The 26143-nt window shown below is 42.6% G+C and overlaps 1 protein-coding gene across 3 annotated transcripts in view; it reads right to left on the reverse strand.

Annotated features, from left to right (window-relative positions):
* ARHGAP28 (Rho GTPase activating protein 28) overlaps positions 1 to 26143 on the reverse strand; it is a 135558-nt gene that overhangs the window by 83980 nt on the left and 25435 nt on the right. Inside the window, exon 1 of one of the 3 annotated variants that reach the window (XM_070452672.1) lies at positions 16972 to 17202. The exons of the other annotated variants lie outside the window; for them this stretch is intronic. The gene's annotated coding sequence lies outside the window, so the exon portion shown is untranslated. Of the gene's footprint in view, positions 1 to 16971; positions 17203 to 26143 lie in introns of those variants that run through there. 3 annotated transcript variants of the gene reach the window in all.

Consider the following 26143-nt stretch of genomic DNA (forward strand, 5'->3'; position numbering starts at 1 on the left):
AGCACTGCTTACAAAGTCAGGACATGGAAGCAACCTAAATGTCCATCAAAAGAAGAAATGATAAAAAAGATGTGGTACTTATATACAATGAAATATTACTGAACCACGAAAGGGAACAAAATTATGCCATCTGCAGAGACACAGATGGAAACAGAGACTGTTCTACAGAGCTAAGTAAGCCAGAAACAGGAAAGAAACACCATATAATGTTGCTTATATATGTGGAATCCAGAAAAATGATACAGATGAACTTGTTAACAAGTAATGAGTGTGTGTTGAGTGACACACCTGGTCCTCTTAAAAGAAAGGATGAATGAATGAATGGTTAGATCAATATTCATAGTCCGAAGCCGATACTTCTTATTTTGAAAAATCATAATGGTATAAAAATCGCCCCCTCCCCATTCTGCTTGGAAAATTTGGCATCTGTGTTATTTTATTTACATGAATTATGCAGTCTTGAGTGGGAGAGCTGCTTACAGGTGACAAAGGATGAGGGCCTCATTAGGAACTCCAGTGAGAACCGTATGAAAGGGAGATTTAGATTCTTTAACAAGCACTGAAATTAATTCCAAAAACAGCTTAGGAGGTAATCAGTTGGTTTTTCCTTCGTGAATTTCCTTTCAGAAAAAAATCGTCTCCTTCATGTCCTTAGGGATCTGGCTGGCTGTGGGCATTCGCTGCTCAGCAGCCACCTCGGTACAAACAAGACCGGCTCGGCAGACTGCTTGGCTGGTCCTGGGAGAGACGCTGCTATTTGTCAAAAGTGACATTAGGATGAAGTCCGAGGACAGGGAATTACAACTGGATATCTGTCCTCAAGACTTTCAAATGTGACTAAAATTGGAAAACACAAGGCTTTTCATAGAACTGTATAGACAGACTTCCTCACATTCAGCAGTTTTGATACTTTGGCCTTTTTACCACCACATTTTGTTCCCGTCTCTGTTATAAACATGTACCTCTTACTGTCTTCACACTGATTGTGAACAAGTCTTCATTCCGTCACTAAATCCAGCTCAGAGCAAGGAGATGTCATCTTATTCTTTGTATTCTTAACACCTAGACAGGACCTAAGGTTGACAATGTGTCCAATGGTGACGGGGGTTTAGTCGCTAAGTTGTGTCTGACTCTTTGCAACCCCATGGGCTGCAGTCCACCAGGCTCCTCTGTCCATGGAATTTCCCACTGACATTCTATGGGCTGAGAGTGGACCAAAGAATACTGGGTGGGTAGCCATTTCCTTCTCCAGGGGATCTTCCTGACTCAGGGATTGAACCTGCCTCTCCTGCATTGCAAGCAGATTCTTTACCAACTGAGCATTAGGGAAGCCCTATGTGAGCAATACCCACAAACAAGTAAGAAGAGGATAAGAGGGATGTGAGCTTTGCTCAGGATGCGGAGGTTGGAAGCAGGACAAGAGGAGCCAGGAGAGCTGTTGACTGTCCCCCTAATGAAATGAAGGAGACTACATTCAGAGTAACAAGCCTCAACCCAACAGGGGTCCTGGCCACTTACTTCCTGAGAAGGAACTTATCTTTAGAGCAAGGCTTCCCAGTTTCTAAGGTGCACATAAATCACCTGGGAATCTTGCTAGAATGAAGCTTCTGATTCAGGAAGTCTGAGTCAGAATCCTAGAGCCTGGTCTTCTAACAAGCTCCCAGGCGGTTACAGATGCGCTGGTCCACAGTTCAGACACACCTCAAGCAGCAAGGCTGCCTCAAGACCTGTGCTCTGAATGTCTGTAACTCATGAATTCAACTGGGGTCGTGGCAAGAAGTAGAAAAAGCAAATTCAAACAGGTTAACTGAGCAGCCCTAATGTGAGCAGCATTCAAGGACGCCAACAAGAGAAGATTAAGGACCTTAGGACTTGGAACCAAGAGGATGCGCCAACACAAGCCCCAGACCAAAAGGGGCAAAGGGAGGGAGAGGCAGTTTACTGGGACCGAAGAACTTCGAGGCTGGAATAGGAACAATAGCCCAGCGTCATGGAAAACGATATGTTCCTGGGTATCTTGAAAGGAGGAGCTAAAGCATCTCCCAGGGACAAGGACAGAGAATGGAGATCCCAGCCTCACTCCCTTCCCATCCTCTGATCCCCTCCCTTGCCTCCCACTGGCTGGACGCAACTGAAGGACCAGGGGGCCAGGGGATGAGTTTCTAGAGCCACCCAGAACGAAGAACAGAGGACGGAGTGATCAGCACAGGGAGCCAGCGAACACAGGAACTTCAACCAATCTAGCAAGTCACTACTTCCTGCGGTTCAAAGTAAACACTCTTAAAACAGGAGTCCGGACTTGTCTAAGGGGGCTACACGAGAAAAGACTGCGAGAGTCTGTGCTGATTCTGTAGGCAATCTTTAAGAGGAGAAGATTCTCAAGGGGCTTGGAAAACAGGGGCAGCTTTAAAGATAAAAGAAAAACAAGCTGACTGCCTGAGGCAAGGGCAGAAACGAAGTCCTGGGAAGTCAGTACAAGACCAGCCCAGGGAGTTAGGAACAGCGAGGCCCCAGGATCCTTCAGAGAAACAGGACCAGCAGGTTGGGGCTGGGGGCAGGCAAGCGGACCAGCCTCCACTCTAGTCTTAAGAGATACTTTGCCTATAACCCTCCAACCCCTTTTTAAAAGTTAGATGCAATATCACTGGTGGAATTTCAAGATCTGGGGAAGAAAGCAGACCTGAGGAAAATAAGAAACAATAAGCATCATAAATGCTAGCTCCTAAAAAAATCCAACCAGAAGTTTGTTAGAGACATATGATAAAAATATATATATGTGTGTGTGTATACATCTATACTCACACACAGAGAATACACACATGGTTCCTCATGAGAGCTCTAATCAAGGCTCTCAGGAAAACACTAAAAAATGGGAAAAGCTACCTCCTCATTAATTGGATTTTCAACATGCAAAAAACCTGCATCCTTCACAATAAAAAGACAGTGTCACCTCACAACCCTGGGGGATGTGATACAATCCTGGTCAGTGCTAAGCAGAGCAGTCGTTCTCGAGTGTGGAGGGCAGTCAGAGATGGCTGGGCTCCCAAGGAAGTGAGAATCCAGTCTGGACCTCGACTGATGAGTCAGATCTGGTTGCCCTTTGCCAGGATGTTATGATATACTGTTGACGAAAGCGTCCCCTCTTCGCCACCTCCACCTCCTTCCCTAAGTCCATATTCCAAGAGATATGAGGTGGCTAGTTTACCACTTGCCCCAGGGGGAATTGTCAGAAGAGGAAAAAAAAAAAAAAAGAAAACCAGTAAATAAAGATTCCAAATTCTTGGCTTTAGTTCAAATGAGAGACAGAAATAGTTTTGAAAAGAAATATGAACTGGCAAAACGAGTTTTGTTTGTTTGTTTTACCACCCCACTGCAAACTGGGGGAAAAGGAAGACTTAAGAAAAAAGCACTATATGCAGTTAGAGGCTGCGCGATGCGTCCAATCCCCAGAATAAGGCCCCAAGCACCAGATGAGAGTTGGGATCAAAGGCTTCCTGCAAATCTGGGAGGCTGTTGGAGGATGCTTGCTCCCTGCTTCCCATCTTTAATCATTAAGGAAGGCAGATGCAGAGACTGTGAGAGGGCAAGAAGAATCTGGATAGCGGAGCCTAGGGGGCTAAGGCAGATGGACTCAGGGGTTCCCTGCCTTGCTGAAAGATGCCAATTTTAGCTGAGAGATGGAAAGAGGAGACTGACTGATTCTATGTCTAACAGGATAATCCTGGCTTGAGGTACAGGTCCTGATGGCGGGCGATGCCCAGCAGGTAGTTTAGACCAGGAAGCCAGGTGGGAGCCGCCCTGTGCCCACAGATCCACGCCTGCATCCCAGGAGCACTGCTCTGAGTCCACTGGGGTCAGGGGTCAGCTCCGGGCCCCAGGAAGTCAGGAGAGGGGAGTGGAGTCCAGAACCAAGGTCCCTGACGCCCCTACGGAGGCGCTGCTTATAGCACCAGCAGGGAGGGGAAGGATCCCGAATATTCCTGGCCCTTAACCAGAAGCAACCTGTCCCGAAATCAGACGGGGTGGATGGGCTGTGGCCGTGACTCAATTCATTTCTTCTGCTCTCTGTCAGAAACGGGGGCTTGGAGTTAGAATACAAACTGTGTTGCCAGGAATAATGAACGCTATATCCTGTGACTATGAAGTTCATATGCATTACAAGTGGTTGATCTTTCTCAGCCTCCAACCACTTAGATGTTCTATGTGAATAGTCAGTGAAGGTCAAATCCCATCCAGAAAGTGCAGCCCCGTGGTCTGACCTGTGCCAGCAATGGACAAGCAGATCCTGGCTGGCCCTCTGGCCTTCGTCTCAGTCCCACCTGAGCTCTGACTCAGAGCTGGGAGGGTCTCGCAGGGCCAGCCCCGGTGCTGTGAGCAGCAGCACTGCCTGGAACCACCTGCCTTTCAAGCTGCCAGGTCCTGCCTGAGAGGTGACACTCATGGTCATGTCCCGTGACACACGCTGCATGCTCGGCAGCTCCTGGCTCCCCAGCGAGACCAGACCCTTCTGCTTGCCTTTTCTTCACAATGTCTCTCAGTGGAGCTTCGTGTTCCCGCTGTGGCTTCCTGAACTGTCCCAGTTCTTAGGGATCTCTTCTACATAAGCTGGGGGCTTTTGAGTTCCCTGAGAGTGACACCCTGGCTTTTCTCTTGTAGAGGGATGGTTGCGTTTCTGCCAGAGAGTAGTTAGAAAAATTCACACTGGCCAGAGTAATTATGAAGTGATAAATAACTGTCAGAGGCACTACTAATGGATTTTCATCCCTAAATAAACATCTTTCTTGATAAGGACTTGTTCAGTTGCTAAGCTGCGTGCAACTCTTCACGACCCCGTGGACTACAGCACGCCAGGCTTCCCTGTCCTTCACTATCTCCCAGAGTTTGTTCAAACTCATGTCCATTGAGTCAGTGATGCAGTCCAACCATCTCATCCTGATGAGGAGGAATCCTTATCTCATCAAAATGCTTCACGAGAGCAAGAAAAATTTCTGTGACTGAATGTGACCTTTGCTCTAGCACCATAGCAGACCTTATTTATGAAACAGCTGTTTGGGGATCCTGGCATAACTGTACCCTGGGAGCCACATGCTGAAATTTTGTGCAACTCTGATAAGAACAGCATGGAGAGCTCTGAACATAAACACAGTATTCATACTCGGTTGGCAAAAACCAACTTGTGCAATGGTACAGATTCTCATAATCTTGCTCTATCCAAGAAAATGTGATAAATGGTTTCCATTCCTAAAAATGCCCAGTTTGCCAGCACTATTACTCATTTTCTATCATGGAAATTCCACAGCGCAGATCAGCAGCCCGAGGAGGACACTTCTGTTTGCTTTGTAGAGCTTCCATGTCCATCTGAATACTGCAATTTGCGGAAATTTCCCAGATAACATGATACACGATTGGCTCAGCTGGTAAAGAATCTGCCTGCAATGCGGAAGACCTGAGTTTGATCCTGGGTTGGGAAGATCCCCTGGAGAAGGGAAAGGTTGCCCACTCCAGTATTCTGGCCTGGAGAATTCCACGGACTGTACAGTCCATGGGGTCACAGAGTCAGACATGACTGAGCGACTTTCACTCACTCACCTATATGAATACACAGTGCATCCTTCAATAATACCTGCATCCAAACTACATTTGATTTTTTTAACAGCCTACTAACAGGATAAAGAAATTCAAGAGGCAAAATGGATGTCCCCCCCAATGCAAAAAGGCAAAATGGTTGTCTGAGGAGGCCTTACAAATAGCTGAGAAAAGAAGAGAAGCGAAAGGCAAAGGAGAAAAGGAAAGTTATACCCATCTGAATGCAGAGTTCCAAAGAATAGCAAGGAGAGATAAGAAAGCCTTCCTCGGTGATCAGTGCAAAGAAATAAAGCAACACAATAGAAAGGGCAAGACTAGAGATCTCATCAAGAAATTAAGAGATACCAAGGTAACATTTCATGCAAAGATGGGCACAGTAAATGACAGAAATGGTATGAACCTAACAGAAGCAGAAGATATTGAGAAGAGTTGGCAAGAATACACAGAGGAACTGTAAAATAATAACTTCATGACCCAGATAACCACGATAGTGTGATCCCTCACCTAGAGCCAGACATCCTGGAATGCAAAGTCAAGTGGGCCTTAGGAAGCAACACTACAAACAAAGCTAGTGGAGGTGATGGAATTCCGGTTGAGCTATTTCAAATCCTAAAAGATGATGCAATTAAAGTGCTACACTCCATATGCCAGCAAATTTGGAAAACTCAGCAGTGGCCACAGGCCTGGAAAAGGTCAGTTATCATTTCAATCCCAAGGAAAGGAAATACCAAAGAATGCTCAAACTGCCACACAATTGTACTCATCTCACACACTAGTAATGTTCAAAATTCTCCAAGCCAGGCTACTACAGTACGTGAACCGTGAACTTCCAGATGTTCAAGCTGGATTTAGAAAAGACAGAGGAGCCAGAAATCAAATTACCAACATCTGTTGGGTCATTGAAAAAGCAAGCGAGTTCCAGAAAAACATCTATTTCTGCTTTATTGACTTTGCCAAAGCTTCTGACTGTGTGGATCCCAATAAACGGTGGAAAATTCTTCAAGAGATGGGAATACCAAACCACCTGACCTGCGTCCTGAGAAATTTGTATGCAGGTCAGGAAGCAACAGTTAGAACTGGACATGGGACAACAGACTGGTTTCAAATTGGGAAAGAAGTAGGACAAGGCTGTATATTGTCACCCTGCTTATTTAACTTATATGCAGAGAACATCATGAGAAATGCTGGGCTGGATGAAGCACAAGCTGGAATCAAGATTGCCTAGAGAAATACCAATAACCTTAGATACACAGATGACACCACCCTTATAGCAGAAAGCAAAGAAGAACTAAAGAGCCTCTTGATGAAAGTGAAAGAGGAGAGTGAAGAAGTTGGCTTAAAATTCATCATTCAAAAAACTAAGATCATGGCATCTGGTCCCATCACTTCATGGCAAACAGATGGGGAAACAGTGGAAACAGTGACAGACTTTATTTCTTTAGGCTCCAAAATCACTGCAGATGATGACTGCACCTATGAAATTAAAAGACATTTGCTCCTTGGAAGAAAAGCTATGACCAACCTAGACAGCATTTAATAAAAAGCAGAGAAATTACTTTACCAACAAAATTCCGTCTGGTCAAAGCTATGGTTTTCCAGTAGTCATGTATGGATGTGAGAGGTGGTCTATAAAGAAAGGTTGAGTGCTGAAGAATTGATGCTTTTGAACTGTGGTGTTGAAGAAGACTCTTGAGAGTCCCTTGAACTGCAAGGAGATCCAACCAGTCAATCCTAAAGGAAATCAGTACTGAATATTCACTGAAAGGACTGATGCTGAAGCTTAAACTCCAATACTTTGGTCACTGATGCGAAGAACTGACTCATTGGAAAAGACCCTGATGCTGGGAAGGATTGAGGGCAGAAGGAGAAGGGGATGACAGAGGATGAGAGGGTTGGATGGCATCACTGACTCAATGGACTTGAGTCTGAGTAGGCTCCAGGAGCTGGTGATGGACAGGGAAGCCTGGAGTGGTGCAGTCCCTGGGGCTGAAAAGAGTTGGGCATGACTGAGCAACTGAACTGAACTGAAGCGAACTGAACAGGATGGACCCTTTATGTCTGCATGATTCCAAGTCATGGACATTAAAGGAAACACTTCTACTGGAACATTCGGGGAAGCAAGCTTTGGACCTGGACTGGAAAAAAAAAAAGTACCATAACAGAATTTCAGCCCAGCACCTCATAGCTTCTGACTGCTGCTTAAGCTGCAGAGTTAGGCCAGCATTCTGCTTATAGATGTGAAATGATGATTCTGTAAGAGGAAGGGAGAGATACCCTGAAAAAGTATAGTCTTCCAAACCTGTCAGAATGAACTGCTGTGACAGGCTAATGTCCCTTAACACCAGAGACTCTATTACTTACAGGACCATCAGGTAGGAGCGGCACTATACTCAGGAAACTTAGAGCATTCCCAGATAGTACAAGACTCACAAACATACTAAAACAGAATAAAAGAGAGAAACTAACTCTAGTCAGCATGCACTTACATCCAGTAATTATACACAATACTCTCTTGCCCAAAGTGGGTAAAATACCTGTTGAACATCCTCAATAAGCCCCTGACAAATATTATAGGAACTGTCGCAATTCCTTTACAAACGCTTAAGGAGAGTCCATCGCTGGCCTGAGGATTCCGAGCTGGTAAGGGGAAGGTCTGAGATTTTGAACCTGGGCAGTAGGACCTCGAAGCCAGAAGGCTTTGCCCTGTCCCATGGGTATTTCCCCGCAGGCTACCTGCAGCATTAGTGCTTCTCATGCAGTGGTCTTTGCTAAGCAGTGGTCTATGAAGGGACGATATGACCAAGTTTTAGGTCAGTTACTGCTCATTACTGGGAGAGCACGCCACACTGCAATCAAGCATTCTTACATTTTCAGGACCTGGAAGCTGCCAGTAAAGTTTCCAGGACATTTGAGAAGGGACGTGGAACTCATTAAAGAATCGTTCATCATTTCATGTGGATTTCATTACCGTGCTAACTTATTTTAAAACTAGATCATGCAAACTTTATTTTCGAATGTCCTACAGAAAAGCTGGGACATCTAACAACCAATTTGTGAGTGAGTTACACATATCTCCAGATGATCCCAACCCTTAGTCAATTTACAGAAAGCAAACTGTTCCCCAAATTCAGAGCCAGTTCCCTGAAAGTGAAACTAGTATAGATCAACGGCCAATGGCTCAGTCACTGTCTAAGGAAGCTCCCCTGCAGGATGGCTGTGATACTTGCAATCATGCTGACTGAGGTTTGGGAAGTACCTCCATCTAATCTGAGTCCTCGATGTAGCCACCAGATCGGTACACTGCTGAGGGGAGTCTTACCTTCAACCGTGGTGTCTTTCCTGGCTTGCATCCTTTATCCTCTTTCAGCATCTCTCTATTCATAGCATCCCCAGCTCCTCCCCATGACCTTATCCACTGTCATGGCAACACTCACAGGCTGAAGACCACTAATCTCTGGCCTGGTTGCTCTTAAGCTCTGGCCTTTCAGGATGTCAAATCTTTCTTTGGTATGTTCTCCTTTGGTATGCTCCCCCGGTGGCTCAAGATGGTTAAAGAATCCGCCCACAATGCAAGAGACTCCAACTCGATTCCTGGGTTGGGAAGATCCCATGGAGGAGGGCATGGCAATTCACTCCAGTATTCTGGCCTGGAGAATCCCCATGGACAGAGGAGACTGGTGGGCTACAGTCCGTGGGGTCACAGAGTCGGACATGACTGAGCACCTAAGCACACACATGTTCTCCTTCACCTGCAACTCATGTGCAGAACTCAGCCCCTCCCAACCGCAGTCACTCATTTCCCCCAACTTTAGGAATGACATCACTACATACTATGCCATTTGTATTATATTCCCCTTCTTTGCCCTCCATTCTGGATGGGTCCATAAATCAGGGCGAGTCTACTTCAGACACATCTCTCAATCCATCTTCTTCGATGTTGATGCATATCCAGTGCACACATTTAGACTACATCTTGGCTACTGCACCACCTATCTTGACTCCCAAGATCATTTCTCCCCCCATTTTTCTGGCCACACCACACAGCTTACAGGATCTTAATCCTTCAACCAGGGACTGAACCCAGACCCCCTCAGGGTCCTAACCACTGTACCACCAGGGAATTCTCACTTTTTCTCCTAGTTTAATATCCTTTACATACACTTGCAAAAGTTAAGTTGCTAAAACAAAAGTTACATGATGCTATTCTCTTGTTAATCATCAGTTGATGAGGCATTCTCTACTATTGGCAGGATGTTCCAAACTCATTAGTTTTTTATAAGAGTTTCTTTACAACCTGCCTTAGCTCATGTTTCAGACTCATCTCTGTGCCCCACTCCAATCATATACACTAAGGTTTGGCCATAACGATCTGCTCTTAGATTCCCTTGAATAGGCATCAGTAGAGACAGGAGAATACAGTGGTTAAGAAACAGGGCTTTTCATTTGGATTGATGTATACTGAATCACAGATTTACCTCTTACTCATATAATACACTATGTGTCCATTTTGAGACCCAATTTTTCCTCCTCTCAAAAAAATAGAACAATATTGCAATGTTACCAGCAGAATTAAGAAAATGTGTTAGCTATTACAATCCTCCTCATTGTCAGATATATCCATATCTACTAGTTAATGTTCAGCAAATTTTCAAAGAAGAAACACTTTGTACAAATACATTAGTGTTAGTTGGTTTATGATGTCCTCAAGGTTTGTATTCTGCAGTCTATAGAATGTCTTGATAGTTTGAGGAAAAAACTGAAACAGATTTGTAGCAATTAATAACTACCCTGTTGAGGCTCTTAGAATGTCCACTTGTCTATACCACTGACTTACTAATTCACCGAGTACAGAACTTTCATATAATACACTGTACATTATTATTTTACTTACTATGTGCTATATCTCCAAATAAATCTGAATATAGAGAGTTCATCTTATAATTCTTAACATCTCCACACTACCTAACCCAATACAAGATTCTTGGGAGTCCTTCAATAAACACCGAGGTCAGAGTGAGTTATCTACCTAAAGACTGCTGCTCCCCACGACACCAAAAGATTTTAAATGCATGAGTTTCTGACATTGCTCGACCGTGATGTTTTTTCCCAAGGGAATAAAGGAAAACAATGTCTTGCAATTTCTTTTATCACACTATATAAAGCAAAATGCAAACTGGCATGATCCTACAGGCATACAGATTAAAATTAGGCTTTGAGTAATTAAGTATTTTAATTACAATGTTGATAAGCAGTTCATCACATTGAGGCTATGTTTCTCCAGACTACTTGCACTCCCTGATACCCATAAGCATGCACAGTGCTTATAAAAATGGTGGCTGATATCTGACTGCAAGCAGGAAAAAAATCTGTGTGCTGGCTCGAGTTGGAGACCATCTCACAATGGCTCTGTGGGAAAATGCTGTTCCTCGCCAGTATTCTGTCTCCACAGATTCACACCTATTTCCTCTGATATTCATGGTTTGAAAATTTTTTAAAAATCATGTTCATGAGTTATTCTGAGCTTCTTCAGTAAAACTGGCTGTCATGAAATTAAAAGATGCTTGCTCCTTGGAAGGAAAGCTGGGACAAACCTAGATGAAGTGAAAGTGACAGTGTGAGTCATTCAGTCCTGTCTGACTCTTTGCGATCCTGTGGACTGTAGCCTGACCTGCCAGGCTCCTCTGTCCATGGGATTCTCCAGGCAAGAATACTGGAGTGGGTAGCCATTCCTTTCTCCAGGGGATCTTCTTGACCCAAGGACTGAAGCCAGGTCTTCCTCCTTGCAGGCAGATTCTTTACCATCTGAGCCACAAAGGAGAAGCATCCCTTTGCTGACAAAGTCTGTATAGTCAAAGCTATGGTATTTCCAGTAGTCATGTATGGATGTGAAAGCTGGACCATAAAGAAGGCTGGGCACCAAAGAACTGATGCTTTCAAACCATGGTGCTGGAGAAGACTCTTGAGAGTCCCTTGGACAGTAAGGAGATCCAACCAGTCAATCCTAAAAGAAAATAACCCTGAATATTCACTGGAAGGACTGATGCTGGAGCTGAAGCTCCAATACTTTGGCCACCTGATGGGAAGAGCCGACTTCTTGGAAAAGACTCTGATGCTGGTAAAGATTGAAGGCAGGAGGAGAAGGGGACGGCAGAGGGTAAGATGGTTGGATGGCATCCCTGACTCAATGGACATGAGTTTGAGCAAGTCCAGGAGACAGTGGAGGGCAGAGGAACCTGGCATGCTGCAGTCCATAGGGCCACAAAGAGTCAGACACGACTCAGCAACTGAACAAACAAACAACGACAGAGACAGCTAACAATTATCAGCAGTTACTATGCAGCAGACACCACCCAAAGTGCTTTAAAAGGTACTGCTGCTGCTGCTAAGTCACTTCAGTCGTGTCCAACTGTTTCAATTCTCCTGACAACCCTATGAGGTAGGTAAGAGTGTCTGCATTCTACAGATGCAACAGCCAAAGGTTAGGGAGAAACACCCCTGTGCCCGTGATTACACCATTGCTAAGGGGTTCAGTCTGGACAGCACTCAGACCGTCCATTCTCGGGGTCTCTGCTCTCCACCACCACACCACTCTGCTCTCATAAAGTAGAATTCAGTAAATGCTACGAGTTTTGGACAACACTTCAGGAACTCAAAGGAAGGAGAGATGACTCCCTATTAAAGTTCAGGGAAGACCTCAAGGAGAAGATATGCAGGATTCAGCCAGGCAGAGAGAGGCGTGTGTGAATTCTGGGCCCCAGGTGAACAAAGCCGCAGAGCAAGCGAGGTGCAGAAACGGGATGGGGCGGACAGGAGCCCACCGTGGCGAGTGGTGCACCGGAAGGCACAGTGGGAAGGCCCTTCCGGGACCACAGAGAGGCGCTCTGGGCCTTTAACCACTAGGCCATGAAACTCCTCTAAAGTTTCCCTCAACAAGGTGACATGAGCAAAGACAGTCTTTGGGAAGAGTTATTAGAATTTTTTAAAAGATTAAACTTTTTTCTCTCAGAAGATCATTTTCCTTACTTCTATAAAAGGTTATTTGGGGATAAAAATCCCAAAGTCAAGACATTCTCCATTGGCAGGACTAAGGGACTGAAGCTAACAGGATGAAACTTAACAGGGATGAGAACGAAGTTCTGCAACTTCAGCGGCACATGTTTAGGACAACTGCTTTCTGGCATGAGTAGACGGCATGTGAAAAAGACAAAGAGATGCTGGCCAAATGGAAGGTCAGTACAAGCCAAGACCATTACATGGATGCCAAGAAAACTACATAATTGAGTCTTAAGTCCCATAGATGAACAGACAGAAAGGGGAGACAGTTGTCCTGAATGCAGCAGAACTGGAATTCTGCTCTGGGCACCACATGGGAGAAGGATACTGATGTCCAGGACTAAATTCAGAGCAGGGTGGATGAACAGACATCATCAAGAAGCCACACCACATGTGGAAACGCTGTGGAAGCACTGGAGACATGTAGAAGGCTCCAAGGATGCATGTGGTTTCGAATTATGGTGCTGGAGAAGCCTCTGGAGAGCCCCTTGGAGACTCCAGTCAATCAAACTCCAGGAGATCAAACCAGTCAATCCTAAAAGAAATCAACCCTGAATATTCATCGGAAGGACTGAAGCTGAAATTGAAGCTCCCATTCAGACCCTTCTGATACTCTAGAAATTATACTACTTCCTGAAAAAGTTTAGGATGGGATTATCTAATATTGATGTCTGGGTTCTATTTCATAGATTAGAATGCACTTCGAAGGGGCTGCAACCTCTTACTGGTAAGGGATCTCCACAGACTTGCCTAAATCAAAAGGAGGCTATGCTTTAGGCCTTTTGTTTTGTCAGAAGGACAAAGAGGAGGACAGCAGAAGCAACAGCAGCAGCAAACAGAGATGGGTCAAGTGATAAATCCTGGAATATTTGAAATAAAATACACTTAAATATTCATGCATGTGTGCAGGCTAAATCACTTCAGTTGTGTCTGACTCCTTGGGACCCTATGGACTGTAGCTCGCCAGGCTCCTCTGTCTATGGGATTCTCTAGGCAAGAACACTGGAGTGGGTTGCCATGCCCTCCTCCAGGGAATCTTCCCATCCAAGAGATCGAACCCAAGTCTCTTAGGTATCCTGTACTGGCAAGCAGGTTCTTTACCACTAGCACCACCTGGGAAGCACAAAATATTCATACCTACTGAATCATTTGAGGTTGTCAAAGAATGAGAGACAACTGATGCATACCATGCTAATGCACAAGAAGAATCTTCTGAAGCGCGCACACGCTCTGCTGGCCTCATGATAATTACAGTTACATTGCTACAAAGCCTCTGGCTGACTATTCCTGTCACTCCTGTGGATGCCTGACACCAGGCTTTCTAACTACCTTCAGCAGGCAGGACTGGCATGGGGTTCCTGTCTCCATAACTCTAGGACTCCTGTCCAAGTTTACGGAAGCACTTTTTGGGATTAGCATTGCAACTCATGGAACAAGAAGAAAAACAGGGTGAAAACAACTCTACTATCACCTACTTATTCCAGAAGTTTCAGATAGTTAAATACCACTTCAGTACACAAATAACGGATACTGAACCTTCTGTCCTTTAAAGCAAAATAATGGACTTCTCATGTCCCAACTAGTGATTGCTGGACTCCTGGAAAGTCTAAAACAGAGAACTGCATTTAAGGAGGAGATGACTTTTGCATATCTGACCTCAATTTTACTACCTATTTTCATAAGAGAAAGAAAACCAGTTGAAGTCTTTGTGTTCATTTACTTGTCTATATCTAATAAACGGACAGTGTGTAACAGGGAGCTTCATAGCTCACAGAAACAAGACCTGTTTACCCTGCTCACTTATAAGACCTGAGTCTGTCTAGGACCTGAGCTTTGTAAGCTTATTATTAATTCATCACTCAAGTTGCCTAGCAATGGAAGTCCATCTCATCAGCACTCACATGGTCTCAATAGTTTTTCCCCCTTCAATGATCCACAGGCTTCTCTATCACTAAGAAACGAGTCCCTTTCTCTCGCTCCTCCATCCTTCTGTTTAGCCAAGCACTTGGGGGCCATGGTCAGCGCTGGTTTCTCTGTCAGCGGTCTCACCTTCAGGTTGCACAACTCCTTCAGAGGGAGCTGAAAGGCTTTTGCGCTCTGTCTCCCAAGACGGCAGGACTCTGCCTCCTGTGTCTTTTTCCTGTAACAATAGTGCACATCTCAACTGAGCTGCCTTCACTCCCTGCTTCTGGAAGATTTCCAGGCAGGGTCTGTGTTGACGTCAGCAAGGCTGATTCAGAACACTACCTCCGGGGGTTTAACCAGGCTTTGAAACACATTCCTGCACTCAGCTCAGCTGAGGTCAGTAGGAGGCCTTCCAGTAAATCTGGTACTTCACTTCATCATTCAGCTTATTGCAGAGGGGCACTGATTTCCTTTTAGCTCATCCTTTAAGCTATTTTATTACCTTTCAGATGATTTCTGCTGGGACCTTGGCTGTTAGAGCCTTGCATTCTTATGCCCATTGCCTTCTGAATTCCTTATCTGCAAAAATTGTGCTTGCTTGGGTAACCTAAGCGTTGTTATTCTGTTTTCCATCTGATTTTTTTTTAAAAAAACTTTAGGATCATAAAAATTAAGTCCTTTGTTTATATATTTTCAAATCTAAAGAGAAGTTGTACCTTGTTAAATTTGCCTTTGATTAGCACAGTTGCTCTTCAATTCATCCCTGGGCTTCGAGTTTAACCAGGGCGTTACCAACTTTGTAAAGATAGAACACATACAGAGAGGGCAGGGCTGTGATTAGATACAGAACTAGAGGGGCTGTCACAGTGAAACCACAGAACTGTGAAACTGAAAACTATTTATAAATATAAAGCCAATTCCTTACTACTTTCAAGATTCAAAATTACATACTCTTTATTTAGTAATAATCATCAAAGCACAAAAATGTAACTTTATTTTCACAAATAAATGAGTGCATCAAGCTATTTCCACAATCCTAGATATCATGCTGAAAATTTATCCCCTGTCATGAACCTTGGTTATGCTTACTACCCCCTGAAATCTGTGATAAAACTAAAAATAAATAAGCAAAACAAACAAAGACAGTATTTCAGTTAAGCAGGCTTTCTTACCACAATCTAATCTAAAAAGAAGTCTCAATGAGGCCAAAGTAGACTTTACTTTTGATGACAAAATACACTAGTAAAACAATTTAAAAACAACAAAAAAACAGACTTGCAAAATATAAAGATGATGCTACTTAAATAAAAAGAACCCAGAACACAGTGAAGCAAATGATTCTAATCTGATTCAAAGGAAATGGATTTCAAATAAACAACAAAACCATCGTTCCTGATTCTTCACTTCCCCCCAAAAGACAACACAGAGGACAAGAAAAGGCAGAAAAAGAAAACAGAAGTGCAGTAAGGAGCCTTGACACGTGGCTGTATGGATCACAGTGCTCTAAGAGTTAAACATGAAACGAGGTAAACAGACCATGGAAATCTTCCTGGGGAGAGCATGCACTTGTGTTTCTTGAAGTAGACCCTCTGCTTGCGATTAATCAGATGAATTTTTGGTGTTGCGTGTACACTCTAACCCAGGCACCAATGTCTCAAAGAAGCTGCCTAAGAAAAGAGCAGAAAGAGGGCAGGAAAAGATCAGAGGAAATGGACAGAGGCAGTCACACAAACCCCACACCAGATCAGGGCAGACACAAAATGAGAACCTCTTTCTCACCCACGTGTCTTCTCTATGAACCAGGCCAAGAGACTCAGCCATATCCCCTTGGCGCCATTTGCCCCAGCACTGAAATCAGAGGAAAGACTGGTAGCCCCACCAAAGAAATGTTTTAATGCCATTAAAGGGTGGAAGAGCTTGCTTGGGTAATAGAGTCTCCCTCAGCAGATGTTTCTAAGATTAGATAATCATCTGGAAAGATTAGATCAGTTTAAACACTCCCAGCCAAAAACAGGAACTGGAAGCAAAACACCTCCAAGTCATTCATTTTTAAGCATCTATTAAGATCCCATTTTAACCAGTCTTCTCAAATTAGTAACAGGGTGTACCTACTTCCCTTCTATATTTGGGCTTTAGAAACTTACATTCACACCATAACAAAAACAGTGAAAGGTTAAAAAGTTAACCACTTACTGTCACTTAATACTATGCACCAATAATTTAATGAAAAAAAAAAAAAAAAAAACTATGAGCCCCACCCATGCATTCACTGAAAAATGGATTTAAAACAAACAAAAAAGTTACAGCAACTGTCTGCTTTCTCCTTGCTTCTTATAAATGAAAGGGGGGGGGGGGGGAGGACAGTCAGCAGAAAGAAGCCTAGCCTATAGTCCAAAATATTAATTGAGGAAGTGCTCTGAAACTTACCTCTTAGCAGGTTAAGAGTGTCATGAATGCTATCAAGGGAGATGGACGCTCAAAACATCTCTGTGGCTGGGTGTCCTCATGGCCCAGGGGTGGGGAGGCATCTTCCGGCCCACTGCACACCCCACTCCCCCGCCCAAACCTGCAGAGTTCTGCCTCTCTCTCCACGTGGGAGCCAGGATCTGTCCCGCGGCTGCCTCCAGCTCTGCGGACCAGAGAAACAAAGGGCTGCGAGGGAGCCTCTCCTCGGAGTGAAGAACAATTCCCAGCGCACGCGAGCTATTTAAAGAGGTGGTGCCTGCAAGACCAATGAGCCTTCCTGTTTGCGTCCCGGCTCAAATTTTCATCCATTTCCGAATGAAGACTGCAGAGTGCAATCAGCCCCGAGAAGGCTGAGATTTACACAAACCTGTGCTGTGTGCAAGGGTGATTTTTTGAAATGGTTTTTCCCTTTCCTTCTCTTCTCCGCTAAGTAGACATGAGGCTTTATTAAAAGCACTTTGGGAAAGTCAAAATCAAAACCTATACCTGCTGTGATCTGGTAAAAGTTGTTCTAACTCCTGAAAGTTTCTTAACCTGAAGTGTAGAAAGGAAAGACTGTGTGGATGATTGATCCAATGTCTATCAAGTAAAACGCAGAGAAAAACCATGAGATTCATGGTCAGAAAGTAAGGGTTTGATTCAAAACAACCGTCACCATTTACTAGCCTTCAGTAAAGAAACCGACCCAATCTCTCTGGGTCTCAGTTTCTTTGCCTGAATATGTGGGATCAATAACACGTGCTTTGTATGTCTGCTTGTGAGGACTGCGTAAGATGATTGGAAAAGACCCCACACTGTGCCCAATAAAGTCAGAGCATGTGGTCATTCCATCATGGCATCCAGGTGCCCAGGGGCTGTTACAGACATTAGTAGTAGCTGGATAAAAAGAGAGAAGCCTGGCGGGCTACAGTCCGTGGGGTCGCAAAAGAGTTGGACACAACTCGACGACTAAACAACAACAAGAGCAAATATCTCTCCTCACTTCTCTCCAAAATTACACAAAATATAAACTATACAAAACTACACAAAATATGCATTTGTTTGCCTGTGTGCTGACTGCCTCCCCACTGGCACATAGGCTGCCAGAGAGTCAAAGGCTTCACTGGGAATGCTGGTTTTTAACAATAGCCCCAGTACCCAGAACACTTTCCGGCACATCAGTTCAGTTCAGTTCAGTTCAGTCGCTCAGTTGTGTCAACTCTTTGCAACCCCATGAATCGCAGCATGCCAGCATATAGTAACATGCAATAAATAACTGCTAAATAAATGAATAGATAAATGCAACATTTCGGGCAAAATCAAGCACAGAGCTCTACACATGGTAAGCCTGTAACAAGTATGTATCACATCATTGAATGTACAGCCACTTTTTTTTTTTAATAGAAAAACATCCCAGGAAAAATGCAATGTGATAGAATTTTAAGACAAGTTGGAACTCTGAAAAACATTTCAGATAAATATGACTGTATGTTTTGTTAGGTCACCCAGTTCTAAATACATAATTAAGATGGTTCTTGAAATGAAGTGAAGTTAAAGTGTTACCATGTTCGACTCTACAACCCCGTGGATTGTAGCTCACCAGGCAGCTCTGTCCATGGAATTCTCCAGGCAAGAATACTGGAGTGGGTTGCCATGCCCTTCTCCAGAGATCTTCTCTACCCAGGGATCGAACCTGGGTCTCCTGCATTGCAGGCAGATTCCTTACCATCTGAGGCACCAGGGAAACCCACAAACTTCTTACTCATGGAGGAACCATTTCAAGAACAAACTCAGCTAAACCTTTTCAGCAAATTAATTCATATTGGATACTGTAACTAATATCCACAAACTTCTTATCTCATTGCTACTAGTTACAATATCCAATGTGAATTACTTCCCTGAAAAGGTTTAGCTTAATTTGTTCCTAAAATCCTTCCTGTTTTCAAGCCTGTTTTTTTTCAAAGTGGAAACTCTCTTTCTTTTGCTGCCCTTTAAGTTGGAGTTTGGTGGTGATGGGATTGGATGAGAACTCATTGATTTTTTTTAAGAGCATCATCCAGACAAGAAGGCTAGAGATACTTGGTCGCTTGTGGCTCTTATGATCCGACTACTGATGTTGAATATAACATAACAACATGCCTGGAGACAGGAGGGTCATGGGGACCTGGAACAATAGATTTAGTTTTGAGCCTTCACATTATTGCCTGAATCCAGGTCAGGCTAGTTCAGGTCACTAGAGACTAAAAATCAATTCTTTGATGGCTGCTCATTAATCTATTACGTGTAAGGAAGAAAGCAACTTGAGTGGATATTTGTTCATTCTATAAAATTACCACGAGAGGCAAGATCCTGAATCTCAAAAGGTCATGTGAAACGTAATTCCCTCTTCGAAGGGTTTCTCTTGCTTTGCTTAAGAAATAGGACCCCACTTTCAAGTTTCTCTTTCCTTCTCTGCACTCTTTCTGGCTCCTGCTTTATAGACAGAATAAGAGCTGTCCTACCACAGGCCTTTCTACAAGCATTAAAAGTGGAATATCAAGATTTAAAGTTGCTTGTTTTGAACGAAGTCATTTTAGTTTCAAAATATGAGGAAGCGCCTCGTGATCACTGAACCTGAAAGTTCTACTGGTTTTGGCCAGCGAAGAAGAATCTCTGAAGAACAGAGAGTCACGACCAAATAAAAACAGAATTTATTACCTTTAATAACTGTCTGTTATGTTTTTCTAAGTTAGAATTTTAGACACTGATGTTAAGGCTTTCTACATCCCTCCTCCTCTCATGGCGCCCCCCCATGCTAGAGAAATTTTTAATTGAGTAATTAATGATTTTAAAGAAGTTTTTAAATCGACTTTTGACAGCTTCCAGCAACAAGACTTTCTCACCTTACCCGTAGTTTCCAGCCTGATAAATATCAGTCTACGTGGAGCTTGTGAGTTCAACACTGAGGGTTATCAAGTGAGGCTTAAATGCCTCCAGAAACATGCATGATTGTGGGGAGTGGGGGTGAACTGTGGAAACTACCATCCGGTCTTCAAGTTTCTTCTTCATCTAATGAAGAAAGAACCTCTTTAAGCAGTTCTTGGAGAAGTTCTAACACCCTCCCCCTTCCCTGGGGAAGCAGATGTACCCTGCTAGCTGTTTTCTATAAAACAGTTTTATTGCCCTAGTTATTAATACTAACAGACTTAGTCAAGATATCATTGTGTATGGTTAACGAATAAAAAGAAAACTTCAAGTTACTGATTACAGGGTCTCCTTACGCTTATTTCTATCATTATTTGAGACTATATATCTCATTTCAATAAACATTTATCTAATGCTACAGAAAGCACAAAAATCAATCCGGTAAGGGACAAGAACTTACAGGCATGACTAACAGGAGCAAATATCACAGAACACATTACCCCAAAGAATATCATTACTAGGTATAATACACTGGACAACAGAACGATAATGAATATTTTCTTTCTGCCATGTGTTGTTTTATAGGACAGCACACTTCCTGTCAGCTGACTCGAATGAGTAAAACAAAGTCACAATGAAAGATTAATCTTATTGATAAGGATGCATTTTGATGGCAATTAATTCTAAGAGGTTAGGGCTATTTCTTTTCCAAAATGAGAAACGAAGAAGATAGTATTTCTCCTTCCTTTCCTCCCTCTCAACTGGCTGTGGGTAAGGACTCCGTTAAATGCTTTAAAGACATAAGGTTCTTATCCTCCATCAATTCACAAACTGGTGAGACAGGTACAGAAACATCGAGTACAAGGTAGTATGCAGTAAAAGAGAAAGGATCACCAAAGGTCAAGAGTGCAAGGCAGGAGAAGGGAAGGACACAGGGTCAAGGGCTTTGTCACTTCCAAGCTGTTTGATCTTCCAGAAACTTCTTCCCTCTAAGCCTCACTTTTCTCAAGGATAAAACAGAGATCATACTAGTATCTGCTTCCCAGGGCTCTGATGAAAATTAAATGAATTTATGAACTCATTTCACAGCCTGTGTGGCAGCCGGGCCTGTGGACTGAGTGTGCGACTTTGGGGGAAGGATGTCTGAACAGTACAGCTCTATGACTTCCACATTTTAGGACAAAGGGATGCCCAAGGACAGAGAGAGCTATTTTTTGAAGATAAAAAGCTAAATAAATTCATAAGAAGATCCTGACAATCCTAAATGTGCATTCACTGAAACAGAAGGCTTCAAAATAGTTGAAGTAAAAACTTTAGAACTGAAATCCCAGTAACAGTTGAAGAGTTCAATACTCCATGCTCAGCAACAACACATAGAATAAGACAGAAAATCAAGAAAAATAGAAAACTTAAATTGCATCAACCAAATCAACTTAATGGATACTTTTAGAATACTCTTACCAAAGAGCAAAATATATTCTCTTTAAGTTTACAGGAGTATCACCGAGATGAATAATATGCCAGATCACAAAACAAAGCTTTATAAATTCTGAAGGATGGAACTCATACAAACATACAAAAGTATGTTTTCTGATGACAAAGGAATTCATTTAGAAATCAGAAAAGAAAAATATCTAGAAAATCCCTAAGTATTGAAAGTTAAAGGACACACTTTTAAAAAACCCATATATCAAAGAAGAAATCCCAAGGGAAATCAGAAAATATTTTTAACTGAATAATAAGAAAACTACAACATGTCAATATTAGTAGGATACTGCTAAAGCAATCCTTAGAGGGTATTTTATAGAATTAAATGGTTATTAAAATGGAAGACAGGTCTATAATGAATGACCTAAGCTTCTATCTTAGGAAGCTTGTAAAAGAAGAACAAATTAAGCCCAAAATAAATCAAAGCAAAGAAATAATTGAGATAAGAATGAACAAAAATTAATGCAAGAAAGATTAAACAGATGAAAGAGCAAAAGAATGAACAAAAATTAACGCAAGAAAGATTAAACAGATGAAAGAGCAAAATTGTTTAAAAGCTAGGATTGGGAAAAGATGAACAGAAATGGTAAACTTATAGCTATTTTATCAAGAAGAGAAAAGACAAAAATTAGCAGTATTAGGAAAGAAAAAGAGGATGGCCCTAAAAATCCTCAAGACAGAAAATGGACATTAACAGCATACTATAAACAACTATGGGTTTCCACAGTGACTCGGTGCTAAAGAATCCTCCTGCAATGCAGGAGACACAAGTTTGATCCCTAGGTCAGGAAGGGCCCCTGGAGGAGGAAATGGCAACCCACTCCAGTATTCTTGGCTGGAAAAATCCCATGGACAGAGGAGCCTGGTGAGCTACAGTCCATGGGGTCACAAAAGAGTCAGACACAACTAAGAGACTAAACAAAAACAACAACAACAACAATAAACAACTATAACCCAAGAAATTCAACAACTTACATGCAATGGACAAATTCTTTGAAAGACACAAACTACGAAAATTGACAGCAGAAAAAATGGAATCTACCTATATTCATGTTGAATACTGACTGATGATTTCATCATACTTTTCACATAGTAGTAATTCATTTATAGATAAATGAAAACTAGCCTCACCAGTGTGATAACCTCAGCTTCAAAAGTTCTTATGCCAATGAAAATTAAAAACCTGAAAGATACTGCATGGCTACAGATAGAGCAGGAAGAGAAAATGAAGGGTGAATGAATACAGCCAAAGTCATAGCATTTGCATAATTATAGCAAAATTATTATTATTTAATACTCTTAATTACAAGCAGGTTTTAAAATAAGTTTTAATATGTGTCTAGATCTCAACAGATCTCCTTTTCATAATTAAAAAGTTTGGAAGTGAAAGTATTGCTTCCGTCACAACACAAAGGGTCCTGAGTAGATTCCTAGGAAGGAAAGAAGCAAGATGATTGACAAGAGGAAGTGTGCTTTGAGCCCAGGAGAGCAAACAGTTTTTGTTTACTGCAAGCCGTGAACAGCCAGCTTTGACTATTAGCAGCTATGTGCCAGTGATTACTAACTCAACTGCATAGTGAGGGCAGGAAGTCACAGGATGACTGTTGCTTTTATGCTGTACTTCTATTAAAACTTGATTTTATTGCCCATTTCCAATAGCTCTTGGGCTTGGGTGGTAAACTACAGCCTTTTAGTAATTCTGCTAAGGATGCAGCTGGTGAGAAAAATGTAATCACATATGAATCCAACAAGGAAGAACAAATAAAAATAAAACAAAATTCTCCACTTACAAGTCAAACAAGTTATGTGCCTTACCTAAGAGGTTGTGTCTCTAAATTCTAATCATTAGTGATCACTAATAAAGGAAACATTTTATTTTTCTCAAGTGTTTATATTTCTTATATTGGGAAGTCAAACAACAGGCTAGACTTTTCATAGGGAGATATGTACAATCAAGATGTCATGCAGGCTTAAAATAATGACAACAAAACCCTTTAGGTGTTTGCTACGTTCTGATTAGGTATTTTAAGTGCTTTACATGTACTAACTAATCTTATCCTCTGTACCACCCAATGAGATTGAACTACTACTTCCATCATTTTACAGATCAAGAATAGAAGCGCAGAGAGGTTATGTAACTTGCCCAGGATTGCACAGCTAGGCTCTGATGCTGTAAAAACTGAAGAATAATTTCCCAATGTGCCAGTTACTACCTCTGCTTTCACATTACAGGAATTAACATTTTTACAAGTTTTGGGTTTTTGTTTTTTTTTTTTACTTCTGGGAATGACATTTTTTGCCTGTATGGTTTTAACCTGAATCAGGAAAAATAGGATATGAGGAAACAGTACTACAATACAGGTCTGTGAGCTTCTCAGTAGCAGGCTATTTGCTGGGATGAAGAGCATTTTCAGTAATACAGCAGCATGCTCCCAATGCAACAAGCCCATCTGTGAACAGTGTAGTGAGGTGTTAACATTAAAAGGCAAGCAAGGTGGAGCTGAGACCAGCGAAGCTGCCTGTCTTCCCGGACCCAGAGGACAAAGAAATCAATTCAGTCTCAAAAGCAAAACTTAATGAACCCCCACATCTTGGAATGAGCAAAGGATGTGACATCTGTCTACAGAAGCTTGTCTTGGAAACTCGATCTGTAAGACGAAAAAAATCATACTTGTTCAAGTATTCTCTTTGAGTCGAAGACCTACAAGGAAGATGCAATCACTAGCTGATGTTTACCTGACTTCTGGAAGGGAAAGGGAAAACACTAAACACTTATCGAGCGCCCAGGTTGAGCCAAACACTGTTACGTCGTTCCCATTTCACCTGATTAAATCTTGACAGCGTATCCAGAAGGTATTATTCTCCCCATTCCTAAGGTCTAGAAAACCTAAGGACAAAAGAGGTTATACAAAGTGCAAGCAATAGATGTTAAAGCAAATTCTGTACCTCTAACCAGAGAATAGGGTATAGTTCAGCAGGTAAAGAATCTGCCTGCAATACAGGAGACACAGGTTCCATCCCTGGGTTGGGAAAAATCCCCTGGAGAAGGAAATGGCAACCCACCCCAGTATTCTTGCCTGGAGAATTCCATGGACAGTGGAGCCTGGCGGGCTATGGTCCATTGTGTTGCAAGGAGTCGGACATGACTGAAGCAATTTAGCACACGATTTAGCAAGATTAAGATTAAGAAATTAACTCATATATAAATCTTATTGTGTGGCAGTCATTGTTCCAAGGTCTTTACTTACAGTGATGTCATTAATCCTCATGATAAGTCTACTAGATTAATTCTGCTATTAATATTATCCCCAATGAGGAAATTGAGCAGCTGAAGAGCCAAATAACTTGCCGAAGTCAGTAGCAGAGCCAGGAAAATGCTCTTCAACACTGACTTGGTTCTTTCAAAGCTAACAGAGGGGAATTCCCTGGAAGTCCAGCGGTTAGGACTCCACGCTCTCTCTTCCGGGGCTATGGGTTTGCTTGCGGGTCAGGGAATTAAGATCCAGCAATCTGGGATAAATAAAAACCTGGACCTCTCCAGGTTCAGGATGCCTCAGCCCTCTTCAGGATGAGAGTCACCTCATCACTGAGACTTCAGTTTAACTATTAACCTTTCGGTGTCTTTCTCTATTCTTACCTACAAATATAAAGTCTGCTCAGCAGATTAATTGAATAAATAAAATGAAAGAAATCCACTTAAAAAAAAAACAAAATGCTAACAGAGTTGATCATTTCAATACTGGAGAGGCTGCAAGTGAAACCGGCATAGGACCAAAATGGACCAATTCCTTTGTAACTAATATATGAACCCCAATAACTGAGACATATACTAATTTAACTGATTTTTGTGTTTCTTGATAATATTGGAAAACTACTTAAATGTTGTCCCAGAATGATATTCATTTTAGAAAACACAGGATGCATTTCAGAGCATCTGGACTCAGGCATAGGATGACCATATGTGCTGGCTTGTTTAGAAAAATTCCAGTTTATACCTGCTGTAAACAGTGAAAGACTTTATTTCTCTTGGGCTCCAAAATCACCGTGGACAGTGAGTGCAACCATGAAATTAAAAGACGCTTGCTCCTTGGAAGAAAAGCTTTGACAAGCCTAGACAGCATATTAAAAAGCAGAGACATCACTTTGCTGACAAAGGTCCATAGAGTCGAAGCTATGGTTTTTCCAGTAGTCGTGTGTGGATGTGAGAGTTGGACCATAAAGGTTAAGCACCAAAGAATTGATACTTTCGAACTGTGACGCTGGAGAAGATGCTTGAGAATCCCTTGGACTGCAATGAGATCAAACCAGTCAATCCTAAAGGAAATCAACCCTGAATATTCATTAGAAGGACTGATGCTGAAGATGAAGCTCCGATACTTTGGCCACCTGATGCGAAGAGCCAGCTCACTGGAAAAGACCCTGATACTGGAAAGATAGAAGGCAGGAGGAGAAGGAGACAACGAAGGACGAGATGGCTGGATGGCATTATGGACTCAATGGACAGGAGTTTGAGCAAGCTCAGGGAGATGGTGAAGGACAGGAAAGCCTGGCGTGCCACAGTCCATGGGGTCGCAAAGGGTCAGACATGACTGAGCAACTGAACAATACCTGCTGATCAGACATGATCGGACAGCACTTGCTTTCACTTTCAAAAGTGTCCCATTTTGGACAATGAAGTACACAGTCATCTCACTTAGGCACAACCAGTGCAACTGGCACAAGTCAAATTGCACAAGATTCAGAGCCAATCTCCTTTTCATAT

Source organism: Odocoileus virginianus, chromosome 22, assembly GCF_023699985.2.
Source record: "Odocoileus virginianus isolate 20LAN1187 ecotype Illinois chromosome 22, Ovbor_1.2, whole genome shotgun sequence".
Classification (NCBI taxonomy): domain Eukaryota; kingdom Metazoa; phylum Chordata; class Mammalia; order Artiodactyla; family Cervidae; genus Odocoileus; species Odocoileus virginianus.